At 27.6% G+C, this 15,430-nt stretch overlaps 1 long non-coding RNA gene across 1 annotated transcript; it reads right to left on the minus strand.

Moving 5' to 3' along the window:
* Positions 1–2,637: 2,637 nt before the first annotated feature.
* On the minus strand, positions 2,638–12,613 carry LOC147816195 (uncharacterized). The gene is made up of 3 exons (XR_015431871.1): positions 12,506–12,613; positions 11,105–11,215; positions 2,638–8,771 (listed from the first exon to the last, which is right to left on the minus strand). It is a non-coding gene; the product is annotated as an uncharacterized LOC147816195 (long non-coding RNA).
* Positions 12,614–15,430: the final 2,817 nt, after the last annotated feature.

Here is a 15,430-nt window from a genome sequence, read left to right on the forward strand (position 1 = left end):
CCTCTTTCCATTTGTTTATTACTGTTTGTTCGTGTTGCAAGCTGTGCACCATCTTACGTTAGTGTTAACACTTTTAGTATTGTAAACAGTATTGTTAGCATTGTAAACATAAGTAATAAGTAATCAAATGCATTGTTTGCAAGAATCTCAAAACACAATGATGCCAAATGGCTTTAAAATACAACTGAAACAGTATCCCGGAAATTTAGGCAGTCCCAAGCTTGCAGCGCTCCCTAGAGTAGAAAACACCATCCATATATAGCTTAAAGAACTTCCTTCCGGTTAATTAACAAAATCTATTTTGGCCCATTATGTGCCCCCTAATTAGTGTATAAAAATTTCCTTCGGTACGATTCTTTGGTATATAAAACTCTAATTTCTAGCAGAGTTTGAAAATTATAAGTTAATATTAAAGGGGGTTACGGAGTGAGTCATGTGCGTAGCTCCAGAGTCGATATTTATTCGTTTTTTAGCTTATATGCCCCCTTTCCCAAAGAAAAATAATTATTTTTATTAATATAGCACTTTATTCACGTTAAAATATCGAAAAATAAATTTTAAAAAATAAAATAAAGTAAATGGAAAAAAAAATTTAAAATTAATCCGTGACTAGGACCGAACCCCTGACCACCGAGTCTACAATCATCTTTACCTGTGGCGCAAACAACCACACCAGGGCTCACACGTTGCTTCAACGAATATATAGCTTAAAAAGTGCTTATTTTTTGTTGAAAACTCTGGCTACGAGCCCGGACTCCTGCGAGTAAAAATAAAAGTTTACAAGGAGTATTTGTATGTTAGTAGTACAAAAAACTGTGACCACTTGGATCAGCCAGGCGTAAGGACCGAGGGTGTGCGGTATGGGTCCTCGTTAAACTGTTCTACCGTAAAGTGCTCGACTTCGCGTGCAGGTCGTCGGGCTACCGAAGCGGGGGTGCCATCCCCTCCGCAGAGGACCAAAATTGCGATGGCATGTCTTCGGATCATCCTCAAGGTTGTTTCCCAGACCGTCGCCAATAGCCCATTGTGCAGCTCTAGTGTGACGTAAATTAACTACAACAACAACCAAGTAGGGTGGAAATAAGATCGTTTTCTTAGCAAAATGCAACAAATTTAGCATTTCAATCTCCTACCGTTTTTTATTATTTGATTTTTCACATTTTTGTGACATTTGGTAAAGATTTCTTTTCTTGTTTTAGAAAATTCTTTGATACTTTTTGATGGAAGGAAGCAATATTTGAAAAATTCAGCAAAGTAGAATTAAATAAAATTTTATGATGAAAAGAATAAATTTGCATTTTAATATAGCCCTAATGTTAAGTTCCACTATAATGTCTTCATACATTCATTAAAACTTTTTATTATTAAACACAAAAAAATATTCTATCTCATTCTTATATTTTAATTATTACATATTTTTTAATGAAACGTTTTTCAAATATTTTTTTTAATAGTTATTTAATTGCATTATTCATTTTTGAATAAAACCTTTTTAATTACTTCATGATTATTTTTTAAATAGTTTATTATAGCTGGCTATTTTCAAACATACATTTTAAAATTTCTTTAAATATAATTTTTTTAAATATTATCTCTTAAATTATTTTATTACTTTAAAAAACATATTCTTCAAAATATTACGCATTTTTAAAAAATCTATTAAAGTTTTTATAAATATTTTTTATAATTATACACTGTGATAAATGTAGCAGCATAAATATCCACTATAATATAAATTTCTCTATAATATTTCTACAATTTTTAAATAAATAAAGTTTTATTACAGTCAGTAGCTATTATCAGTTTTTTTTACCCCTTAACAGTATGGTGCTCTAAACTATGTCTTGAAAATTTCTTAAGAAAAAAAACTTTGCATGATTTATATTTTAAACTGTTACGTTTTAAAATTTTTTTTATGTAATTATTTCTTTCATTAAAATATAATTATGCATATAATTTTAGTGCATTTCAAATTAGTATATAATATTATCAGTTACTTTATAATATTATTAGTGTATAATATTATCAGTTTCTTTTACCCCTTAATAGTATGGTGCTCTAAACTATGTCTTGAAAATTTCTTAGGAAAAAGAAAATTTGCATGATTTATATTTTAAACTGTTATTAAGTTTAAAAAAAACTTTTTATGTAATTATTTCTCTCATTAAAATATAATTACGCATATAATTTTAGTACATTTTAAATTAATATATAATATTATCAGTTAGTGTATAATATTATTAGTGTAAAATATTATCAGTTTTTTTTTACCCCTTAACAGTATGGTGCTCTAAACTATGTCTAGAAAATTTCTTAAGAAAAAAAAAATTGCATGATTTATATTTTAAACTGTTATTAAGTTTTTTTTTTTTAAAAAAAAAATTTAATATAATTATTTCTTTCATTAAAATATAATTATGAAAATAATTTTAGTACATTTTAAATTAGTATATAAGATGTTTAAAGTCATTTTTTAAAATATTTTACTAAAGTTGTTTTCTTTTAAATAATTCTGTAATAAAAAAATAATTAAATTAACAAAATTTTAATTTTTGTACATTTTTTCCTGTTTTTAAAAAAGAAAAAATGTGTTTTAAAATAGAAAAAAATGATGGGCACAGAATTGAACTACACACATTTTGGATTATATAAAGGGAATTTATTGTACACAACATTCAACAACATTCTACAAATGCATAATAGTTTATACATGGTTTACAACATTGTAACATACATAAAAACAATAGCAGGTACAAAATATTTTAAACATAAAGTGTTAGCACAATTTTTAAAATACACAAATAAGTTTTGCTTATTAAGAAATAAAAAAAAAGGGAGATATATCACAAAGTACAAAAAGCAAAATGCTAAGAAAAAAAAAAGAAAAAAACCGTTATAAATTTAAAAGCATATAACAGCTTTAGTATATACAATTATTCTTTTTTAATTCCCAGACAAAAGTAAATATACAGCTAAAAGAAATATTAAAAGTGAACAGCCAAATTTAAGAGATATTTTTACACTTTTACAATACTTATATTAGCCGCTATAATAAATGTTCGAATTTTGGTCAAGTGAAATTATTTTGAAAGTTGAAAACAAAGTCAAAGCTTAATTTAGAGATTTTTTTTAATATTTTCTATTCGTCGTTTAACTGCCAATTCAATTTTTGGGTTTATGACTACTAATGTTCAACTCTGTAGCCTTGAAATTTTGAACCACTCCAGAAGACAAGGAACCTCCTGAATCAGTACCCCCAGAGGTATTGGTTTGTTATGGAAACATGAAGGACTTTGTGACCCGAGAGATTTAAAGTGCATCAGCCACCATTTACTACACGGTGAGTCTTAGGCTGGCAGGGATCGAACCCACGATCTCTTCGACGCGGGCCCAGTGCCCCAGGCTATCCTGGCCTTCTATTTTAGAGATCGTAGTTTTAGAGAATGCACAATTTATTTTAAATTTTCAAAAAAGCATAAATATACAGCTAAAAGAGATAGTAAAAATGAACAATCAAACTTAAGAGATATTTTTCCACTTTTACAATATTTATATTAGCTGCTATAATAAATGTTTTGAATTTAGGTCAAGTGAAATTATTTTGAAAGTTGAAAATAAAGTCAAAGGTTACTGTAGAGATTGTAATTTATTTACGAAATTATACATCCATTTTACTTTTTATTTATTCTCAAGATTCAAATATTTTAAAGCAAACCACAGTTTCGAAATAATGAATGAAAAATAAAAGGAAATTCTAGCCTTCAACCTTCTGAGAATCAGTGTCCAACATATTAGACAACATTTCGTATAATTTTATCACTTAAAATATAATATTTCAAGATTTTTTTTCTTCAGTTTGCATGTCCATATGATGCAATTGCCTGAGTAAAAATACAATTCGATTTACTCACATTAAACTGAGTATTTAATTACATTGAAAAATCTACAAGAATTATAAGAAATTTGATGTAAGTAGCCTTTTTTGACAATTTTATGACAAATAAATATCTTATTATTTATAATTAGTGGATTTTATTTCACGAGGAAATACACATTAAATATAGATAGCAATATGCAGACAAAAAAAAACTAAAAATTAAGATTTATCACTGTTTATGTAATAGTAAATTACATTTAATTAAATATTTTTTAAAAAAAATTATTGCACACCTCAGTTTACTTTCTTTTACATTGTTGAACGAGGAAATTGCGAAGAAATATCCATAAAAATATCCAACAATGTGTAAAAAATACCAAAACTTCACACTAATCATATTTTTATATTATGATTAAAAATAATTAAAAAAAAGTAAATTCCGTTTAATTAATTAAATTTTTTTATCACGCTTACAGGTTTCTTTTTTTTTTCTATGCTACATTTTTCCCAGTAATAATCACATTTACATTAAATATAGATAGCAATATGCAGAAAAAAAAAACTAAAAATTAAGATTTATCACTGCTTATGTAATAGTAAATTACATTTAATTAATTAAATATTTTTTAAAAAAAAATTATTGCACACCTCAGTTTACTTTCTCTTACATTGTTGAATGAGGAAATTGCGAAGAAATATCAATAAAAATATCCAACAATAAGTAAAAAATACCAAAACTTAATACTAATCATATTTTTTATATTATGATTAAAAATAATTAAAAAAAGTAAATTCCGTTTAACTAATTGAATTTTTTTATTACGCTTACAGGTTTCATTTTTTCTATGCTACATGTTTCCCAGTAATAATCACATTTTCTGTCATTACTTAAAATTTGGGTCTAAGGAGATTAAAGTAGTGTAAAATTACAAAATAAATAGCATAGTTGCCAACTCAATACAAATTACAAATTCTTGCAAACTAGTGTAAACATAGGTCAAGCATTTTTTGTGTAAACATTTGTATGCAAAACATTTTAAAAATAGAACGCCGGAAATTTTTTAATAATTAAATAAAAAACTGTGCTAAATTAACGGCTAAAAACTCACATTGAATGCAATATTTAAAAACTGTAAGAATAAGTTTTAAAAAATCAATTTGGTTAGTATTTTTTGAAATTTCAAAATTAAAAGACATTCAATTTAAGTTTGCTTTAAAATATTAATTTAATAACATATAATAAAAATCATGAAGACAAAAAATATTGTTTCAATTAATTTAAAATTAATAAATTCTTAAAAACAAATAATAAATTACTAATAACAATTATTTAAAAATGAATGCTTTTAAACAAATTACTGCAAATAAAATAAATGTTTTTAGTTAAACTTTTATTTGAAGTTTATCTTACATTATATTATTAGTATCGTCTAATTTAAAATCTCAAGCAAGCAATAAGGTGAGTAAAAAATATACAGTACAGAACCCGTTATCCGGAAATCAGTTAACCGAAACGAAATTCGATAAATTTTCCCGCTATTTTTTTAAAAAAAAAAAAATTTTTTTTCCTCATAAGATGTTAGGATTTTTCTTTCTTTTTTTAAAGATGTTTACCTTACCATCATTTTGAAAATAATCATTAGTGTATTACTTCGTTTTTTCAAGATTATTTCCAAATATTTTTATTTTTTAGTTGGGTTTAACAATAAAAAAACGGCAATTTGTAGCGATCCAGAAAACCGGAAAAATCAGTTATTTGGAATAGCGATGGTCCCGGATAATCGGTTCTCTACTGTATTTTGTTCTATTCCCCTATTCTTAGGAAGTTTTCTACATTAAACAAGGAGCACTACAGAAATAAACAATACCTACACATAATTGCCAATATGAAAAGGAAAAAGGAAAGTAGATTTTACTAATAATTATGTAATAAATAAAATATTTTAGGCTAAGAAATTTTATAGATCGTTATAGTCGTAAAATATAAAAACTGTGTCACACTAATAACTATAAATTTAAATTGACAGCAACATTTTTGACATATGAATAGCTTTAAATGAACTTTAACATAAAATAATTTTATAATGTTACATTTCAGTATCTATAATTTTGAATGGTAAAAGATATTTAATTAATTTTAAATAACTTCAGCCTATTCTTTCAATAATTTAAAAATAGAAAGTTCTGAAGAAAAGGAAAATAAACTGCAGATATTAAAATATCTCTATATAAATATGCAGATATTAAAATATCTCTATAAATTAATTCACATTTATATATACAATACATTCATAGAAATATTAAATGTGAAAAGCAAAAATTATCACCAGCAAATTTATAGATAGGAAATTAAATTTATTTAATGATTCAAAAGAAAAAATAAACTTTATGCAATATTCAGACAAAATGTAACTATATTCTGCAATTGCTCTCGTAAAGATTAATAATCAAATTCTACAATGTTCACTCTTAATACAGAAGGTGAACAAAGTGTATGATATTTTAATGAGGAAAAAAAAGTACAAGTACAAAAAAGTACGCGCAAAAGTACAAATCAGAATAATCATTTGATAATATAACTTTTTGTACACACTTCCTCATTGAATTCTTAAAATTCGAAAGTTAGCAATCTTTTTCTTTAATTTAAATAACTTGGAGTACAGAATGTTTTACAAGCACTTATAAATAAAGAGAATTAAGCTAAACCAGTGAAAACTCCTAAAATGATCACTCCAATTTACATTTATTTCTTTTTTCTCAGGGTAGATTATTTTTAAATAGCATAATTGTTTCTATTTTGTCAAGCGGTATTTATTGAAACAGATCTATATTTCAAAAAATATTTTGCAATAAATTACATTTTTATAAGCATTTTTTCTGCATTCAATTATTTTAGTTGAACTAAATCCATGTTTTAAAAAAATATTCTGATATTAATTACATTTTTACAATTGCTAGACATCATATTTAAAAAAGAACAAAACAAATTTCTTATTTACAAGGATTCCACAGAGAACCCAATTAAATAAAATTGATATTTGCATTAAAAAATGCATTGCAGACTTCAACCTTTGATCGAGGAAGCATTCCCCCCCTTCAAACAAAATAATAGCGAAAAGTATTTGGCTTAGAAAAAAAAACTAGCTTCGCTTAATGGCAATAGAAAAATTAAAAAGTTTTTTTTTTTACGTAGCAACAAAACTTGATGGATTGGAATTTTTTTTAAATGGGGTATTTTATAAAATGTAAATAATTAGTGAAGTTTCAGCTCATTTAAATAAAAAAAATTCATATTTAGTGACTTTCCTTTTGCAAAAGTGACGGACCAATAACAAAAGAGTGACTCAGAAGATATAATGACTGGGTTTTGGCATCTTCGTTCTTAAAACCTTTGCATTGAAGAGCAAATATAAAAAAAAGGTGGTATTTAAAAGAAAACCGAGTAATGAAGTCACTGATGAGTCGATGTTGTAAATAATATAAATCATCAAAAAGTCATAATCCTTACTAGAAATTATTTAATAAATTTGTTTTGCATGAATAATTCGAGCATCACTTACTATACGTCAAACAGACAATACAGAATAGAAACTTTTGTCATATTTTTATTTTGATTTTATAATTTTAAAAGAAATGTGCTATTACTCAAGACAACTGATCCAATAAAATATCAAATTGATTTAAGCAAATGTTAAGGAAAAAAAACTGCTAATGAGCTGCTAACATACATAGCGTTTGAATTTTGTTTTTGGTTTCTAACTTTTTATTTATATTGTTTAGATAATTGATCAGCTTTAACCCACTATGCCAATTGGCAACTTTTTGATGGTGGTTATAATGCTGAAAAAAACAAAGAAATAAAAACTGAAATTCAATGAAAAAATTAGCAGTTCATTGGCAGTTTTATAAATAAAATTTAGGAAAAAAAAGTAATTAGTCTATAAAATGGCCACTTATTTACTATCGAAGATTAAGAATGCCATCTTAGTATAGTAAATATCCAATCTTGGATAGAAAATATCCAAGATTAAGATGGCATTGATTGGAATAGTTGAAAAAATTATAAATGCAATTTAGAACATAAAAATACCACAAAGGTGACAAAATATTGTTTAAAAATGCAGCAGTGTTTAGTTATGATACAAAATGGAACCTAAATATCAAAATAGTGTCTTGAAATAGTAAATATAAAGAACAGAAATGATATTAAAGGGAATTCCGATACATAGATTTAGATTCAGTACCAAACAATGCCAACATTTTTTTAAAAAATAATACTTGAAGAAAGGTTCTAAGTGACATTTTGATTTGTTTTCGAGTGAAAATCTTATTGTGGTCTAATTTAGCTGAACAAAATTTACTTATTAAGTCAAGATCTAAATGGGCGGTGATGTTCTTTAACTTCTTTAGAATGGAAAAAAGTGCATTTGGCATCAAAGAGTCACCTTTAGAAAGCCTCTGTTTTGGCATTAAATTAAAATTTAAGAGAGTGTCAACCCCATACAGTGTATCTGCTACATTTTAGATTTTCAAATTCATGACTTTTCATGATTGATTCCAAGAATTTTTCATGATTTAACAAAGTTACTATTTTCTCCAACAAAAACACAACATTAAATTTAAAAAAGCATTAAAATAACATTAATTGAAATGATAGGTATAACCAAAACTGTTATACTCAGCATCTTCATATTTATAGAATTTAAATTTGAAAAACAGAGTAAAGTTTAAGCAATAAAGTAGCTGAAAAAAATACAAAAGCAAATCTTTATTTTTCCTGCAGAATTACATTCTAAAGATACTTTTCTTGTTCATCGAAAAGGAACAAAACAGTCTATATTTTTCTGTTCTCATTTCGGAATAAAAAAATTCGCCAATGTCTGGCTTGCTTCAGCTAGAATTTTAAATTGATAAATTGAAAAAAAAATAAATAATAACAAAAATTCTGAAATCACAGAAGTTTAAAAGATAATTTGCTCTAGAAATGTTTTTCTTTCATTTTCTGAAAGAACACCATAATTTTTAAAGAACACGATAAAAATATTTCATATTTTGATCAAATATGACTGTGAGTGGGGATTAAAAATTATATTTCTCGGCGACCTAAATCCATGACTTTTCATGATTTTTTTTTCAAAAAATAGTTTAAATCATGATATTTCATGACAAATTTCGTTCAATACTGAAATTCATGACTTTCCAGGTGTCCGGATACCCTGCGATAATGTAAACAGTTTAAATGAGTCATGGGGTTGATAAATATTGCCAATTTGAAGAAAATGTCATTTAAAACTTTCAGTCACTCAATCCCTCAAATGTAAAGTGCATAACATGTTGGCTTATTCATAATAAACAAAAAGTGGACAGCAAAAAGTTACAGTAACAGAGGACAAAATGATGCATCATAAGTAGAGTATAGTAATTGTTATTAACAAAATTCTATAACAAAAAATATATTTAAAAAGAAAAAGGTATAACAAAAATCATAATAAAACATGAGATAAAAATTTAGACACTTACTTCACTTTCAGTTCTTAAAATTAGAATAATTTTGAATTAAAAAATAAATTCGGTCAGAAGTCTTTTCTACATTGTTTTACAGTTTACAATAAAAATCAATGATTGTAGTAAATAACAGATTTTTTTCATTTCATAAAATTCAAATCATTGTAAAATTTTGTGTGAACCGGCGAAGGTAAATTTTGATTACTATTAAAGATTATTAAAATAAAATTTAATTTTTATATGCTAAAAAGTACATATTAGGAATTTCCACTTAATATTTAAGGAAAAAGGAAGGAAAAAAAAAACACTCTTAAATTGTGCTTAAGATGTATAAAAAGATCTGTTTGATTGCTTGCAGAAATAAAAATCAAATTGTTTTTTCATAATGTTAAATCTTCTTTTCTCTAGCTCCAGCAATCGAATGTGTTTTAATGTTTTCAGTCGAAGTTTCCTCTATAGTGATTCTTTTGATTGTAATAAAGTTTTTAATTCTTCCTTGCTTAAATTTACCAACCTTAATGACAGGGCAGTAAGTAAATTTGAACTAAAATAATGAGTGTTTAGGGAACTAGTACTTAAAAATAAGGACCTAAAAAGTTTCATACCAAATCAAATAATGTCTCAAATAAATTCAATAATGAAAGAAAACACCAAACATTTTTTTGTCTTGTTTCAGTAAAAAATATATAGATATTATTACAAAATTATAGTTTTTTATACATAAAATTTGTAACTAATGATTTTTTTTAAAATTTATAACAAGGGGTAAATCTTTTGATTTTGTAGTAAAAACTTTGAAAGAAAAATCTTCAACAAAAACTTTTAAAGTGAAGATGAGGTTCGATTTATTGAGATTGTAATTATAAATGAGGGTCGGGTAAATACCCAGTGGGTAAGGTATTTTACACAGGTATTTACTCTTGCAATGGGCGAATACACTAAAATCAGGGCAGTTAGAACTTTTTGTTCTTTTTAAGGCATGAAAACAAGATTTGTCATTATTATTTTTCTGGGAATAATATAATTTTTACTAATGAACTTGAAACTTATAAATGAGTTTCAGAATAAATAAAAAAGTCTATAAATACTTCAGTATATGATATAATGTTGCATTAAAATGATAAATAAAGCATAAAATCAATGTTACTTTAAAAAAGTAGTGTAAAAAGGAGTGTAATGTAGTAAAGTAAATCATTTAAATTAAAATTGGTGCATTTTGAACAAATTTTTTTTCTTCAATGCGATACGATAAACTGTGTTAAATGAAAAAGATCCTCAATTATCATGAGAATAAAATTCAAATCTATAAAATTTGTTGTTTGAATAAGTGATATAATAAATACTATAAAATTTCATTTTTAATTTATCCATAAAATTATTTCATTAAAACAAATTTGCCTTTTTTTTCTTCTTTTTCTTAACAAAAACATTCAAAATTATATTTAGCTTCCATCTGTATTGAATCTGTGTTTATTAAAATAATAAGAATAATTATTTATCAAAAGTCAGCCACATTTGAGAAATTTCAAAATTTTATTTTAGTCAAAAGAAATAATGATCTATGCAATATAACTTTAATGTTTGTTATAAAATTATTTGTCAAACTTTCAAATACTAGTGAAAAATTTTAACATTTTACGGAGCACAATCATTTCTGTAATATAATCAAAGTATAAAAATTGAATGTAAAAATTAAGTTTATTGTTATAATTATTAACTAACCATTAGATCAGCTGATAGCTTCTTGTTTTAGACTACCAATGATACCACCATTAATTCTTTCATGTTTGCAATCTTCAGTTTCCAAAAAGAGATGTCCAACATTTTCATCTTCTAGATAAGAAAGAAAAAAATATTTTAAATTGAGTGCATGAATAAGCAACATGAAAAGAAATACAATCTGATTTTTGAAACCTAGACAGGAAAGAAAATTTTTTAAAAAATTAAGTACATAAATAAGCGTAGTTGTCAACGAAAAGAAAAACAATCTGAAGATTTTACAAAAATGTAAATTTCTTACCAACTCTCGAATCATATAGCTACTTTTTTACGCACTTCAAAATTTTATAATAACGCTTACTTTAAAATCAACTTATAGAATGTACCAATTAAATTAAGAAATAATTTTTTTAATTTAAACTAATTACCGCTAAAAATTTTATTTAGTGATAAAATTAAAAACTTTGTATATTTTGAGTGTCCTAAACGTAAAGCAAATATTTTAAAATAGTGCTCTTTTTTATGATGGGTGCCCTATTTTAGCGGCTCTAATCAGTTTCTAGTGCCCTGCCCTTTTTAAGGTCTAGAATGAACAATTACTTAGTATCTTAATATAAAAGTTACAGAACAATGAAATAAAGATAATATATCAATTAAAAATAGCAATTGGAATTCTGAGAAGTAATAATGATTAAAAACATCAGAACATTTCAGATTAACAAAGCTAAGTATTACAGAATACACACAAATTTATCTAGAAAAAAAAATAAACAAATGAACTGGTTCCTTGAATGTTTAGCACTGTCTTAAACTAGCAAATGAATTATTTCAGTTTCGTTATCTTTCAGGATTGAGTAAATTTCTTGTTTACATCGTTACAGAACAACATAAGAAATATTTAGCACACCAAACTTACAACATTTATAATATCCTACACAATTCAGTAATTTCCCTCAAAATAAAACTTCAAAATAAAAGAGAGCAGTTATAATAAATTTAAACTAAAACTAGCCCAAAAATAACAATTGGACTATCAACCTAAATAAAGCAAAAATCGAAATACTATTTTGATTTGATGATATCCATATACGCCCCATCCCTGCAGATAATTTTTTTTCTCGATGTGTTTCCTGGATAACCTGGTTCTTGGCAAATTAAGGTTGGCGTCACATATCAGATTACGAATATATCCCTGTATAATTTAAACTGCTCCTTGAAACGACCGAAATAAGAATATATAAAAAAGCTCCTTTACTTAAATGCTTAACTGACATGTTTACATAATTTCACGAACATTCACATAAATTAAATTCATTAGCGTATTAAAAATTCATGATCAACAATGAATACACAAGAAACAAGCACAAGAACTTTCAGACAAGTCAATCTCAGCAGGGCAATTACAATTTAGTTAAGTTTCAAAAACCTTTTCGTATTTTTGTCAAATTTTTTAATTTAAAAATACTGTTTTGGTTATTATAATCAATCAATGCTAAAAGCAAATTCAAATGCTGAAAACTAATTTCGAAAGATTGTGCGAAAATAGTTTCACGCTTTTAGCTTACTTGTTTTCTATCACGTTTTAGATTTTTTTGGTTGTATAGTCATTTTTTCGAGTGACTGTAGTTGTATATCAAAATCGTCCCGCAGTGGACTGATGGTTAAGACACGGTTCCCAGCAGATCACCGAAGTCAAGCATCAGTGGCTGCGGTCAGTGTGCGGGTGGGTGACCACTTAGATCAGTTTGCGCAGAAACCGAGGGTGTGCGGTATCGGTCCTCCTTAAACTGTGCTACAGTAAAGTACGGCAGAACAGTTTAACTTGGATCCTACGCAGACAGAACCAAGTGGTCCTCCACCCGCACACTGGCAGCAGCCAGTGAAGCTTGACATCGGTGATCTGCTGGAAACCGTCTCCTAACTATCACTACAGGACTTGGATTTTTTATTTTTATTCTGGAATGCAAATTTTATAAAAGGTAAGATAACGGTGCTCAACAGACTATTAGGTAAACATCTTAAAAAAAGATCAGAAATTAGAATAAATCATTTGATTCTAGGAGTGGAAGTTGTGGGTTCGAATCCCGCTTTCACCCTGGTTTTTTCTTCGCTATGCCCTTCTCTGTATTTTATTTTATAACCGTCGTTGAACAGCGAACCCCATTTTAGGGTTTACGACCACTAATGTTCAACACCGTAGCCTTGTAATTTTGAACCCAATCCGAAAGACAAGGGAACTCCTGAATCAATTATTGGGGAGAAATTTGCCATTGAGAAAGACTTTTTGATGCAAATAGTCGGTATTTGAGTTATATAGAGAAGAGCACCTTCCACGGTTAGCCTGACTGCAAGCGAATAGTTTAGCCCGTGACCTGTCTTTCACTGAGGATATTTATTGTCGGTGCGAGCCAGGTGCGGAATTCGGATGGACCAGCTATCATTGGGGTCGAACCCGTGTCACCTTCTTGGGAGGCAAGTGCTCTATCCTCTCAGCCACCCTTCTCAATATTATAGCCGTCGTTGAACAGCCAATCCAATTTTTTGGCTTCTTTACGTCTATGAACGTTCAACTCCTTAGCTATGTAATTTTTTACCCAATCCAGATGACAGGGGAACTCATGGATCAAATATTGGGAGAAATTTTGTCTCCGTGGCGGACTCTTTTTAGGAAACTAACCAGCATTAGAGTTGCATGGAGAGGAAAACATCCCATGGTCAGCCTGACGGCAAGGGGACTCTAACCCATGATTCGTCTACCACAGAGGACCTTCTCTGTATTTTATTGTATTTTAAAACAGTCGTAGAGCAGTTACCCCAATTTTTTTGGGTTCTTGACTACCAATGTGCTGTAATGTAATGTAACTAACTCAGTAGTTTTCTAATTTTTAATCAAATCCAGAAGACAAGGGAACACCTATGACTAGTATTGGGAGATATTTGTCTTCGTGGAGGACTTTTTAATGGAACTAACCCGCATTTGCATTAGAGAGGAAAACCACGAAACCTCCCATGGTTAGCCTGACGGCAAGGGGACTCTAACCCATGATCCGTCTACCACTCAGGATATTTTACATCAGCACTGTAGTTGGTGCAAACCGGGTGCGGAATCCCCTGAGCCACCATGCTCCATCTTCTCTGTATTGTGCTATCTGTCTCTCTATTTGACAAATGTTTTTAATGTTATAGGGGACACTTCCGTATCTTCATCTGTCATGCCAACTAAGATCTCGAAGGTGCCAAATTGATTTTAAATGGGAAAAATTAAAAAAAATAATAATAACGTGCAGATTTTTGCTGAAGAGTGCCTTTGAGTTACACCCTGGCAGAGGGTCTGCCACCGCTGCTTCGTAAGCCCGCGCACTCTTGGTGTCTACGCAAGCTGATCAGAGTGGTCACAAATCCACTTACTGACCGAAGTGATCTTGAACTGAGTTTTTACGATCATTCCATTGCGGGAAAAAAAATGTTTCTAGAAAATGTCCATTTAGAAATATCGATTTTAATAATTTCATCAATATTTCGTCCACATACATAAAATAAACAGTAATCCAAAAACACTTTATTCATAACACGAGCGTGGAAAGTTAAGATAATATGTTTAATATTTTTTAGAACTGTAGAACAACAACTATAGATTTTATTCGTTAATCTTTTACAGGAATAATTAATTTTCTTTCGTCGTCTGCTTCATAGTATCTATGCAAGTTTAAAATTTTTAGTTGCCTCATAAATAAATTGAAAAGAACTTTATAATTAATTTTCTTTCGTCGTCTGCTTCATAGTATCTATGCAAGTTTAAAATTTTTAGTTGCCTCATAAATAAATTGAAAAGAACTTTTTCAAACTTCCTTAGATAAAAACGTAAGAAAAAAAAACAGTTGATTAATATATTCTATCAAAAGGTTTTGAAGTATGAATTTTTTTTTTAAAACTGTCTGAAAATTTATTAAGAAAGGACAGTCTTTTAAATATACTTTGCAGATCAAAAATTACAAAAAATGAAGGAAAAAAAAAGAATATGGGATTGCTGTTTCTTTCTAAAAAGTGAACTTTTGAATCTTATAAAAAAAATACAAAATAGAGACATTAAAGTTTCCTCCCTACATTGCAGAGTGTTAGATCACATAATAATGAAACAAAAGTCTAATAAATGGTTTATGAGAAACTTCTTCAAATAGGGTCGTGTGGAAAGCCTCAATTGAATTTTCAAGATTTGCATTCGTTACTTACTTACTGTGTCAAAAAATAAATTGTAAATCTGTATCGTTTACACTAATCAAATACTTACGTTTAATGTTAAGCTACTAAGTACTATTAAGATTGAGTTCT

The sequence above is a fragment of the Parasteatoda tepidariorum genome, chromosome 2 (genome assembly GCF_982258835.1).
Source record: "Parasteatoda tepidariorum strain Cologne lab strain chromosome 2, Ptep-v5.0, whole genome shotgun sequence".
Lineage (NCBI taxonomy): Eukaryota > Metazoa > Arthropoda > Arachnida > Araneae > Theridiidae > Parasteatoda > Parasteatoda tepidariorum.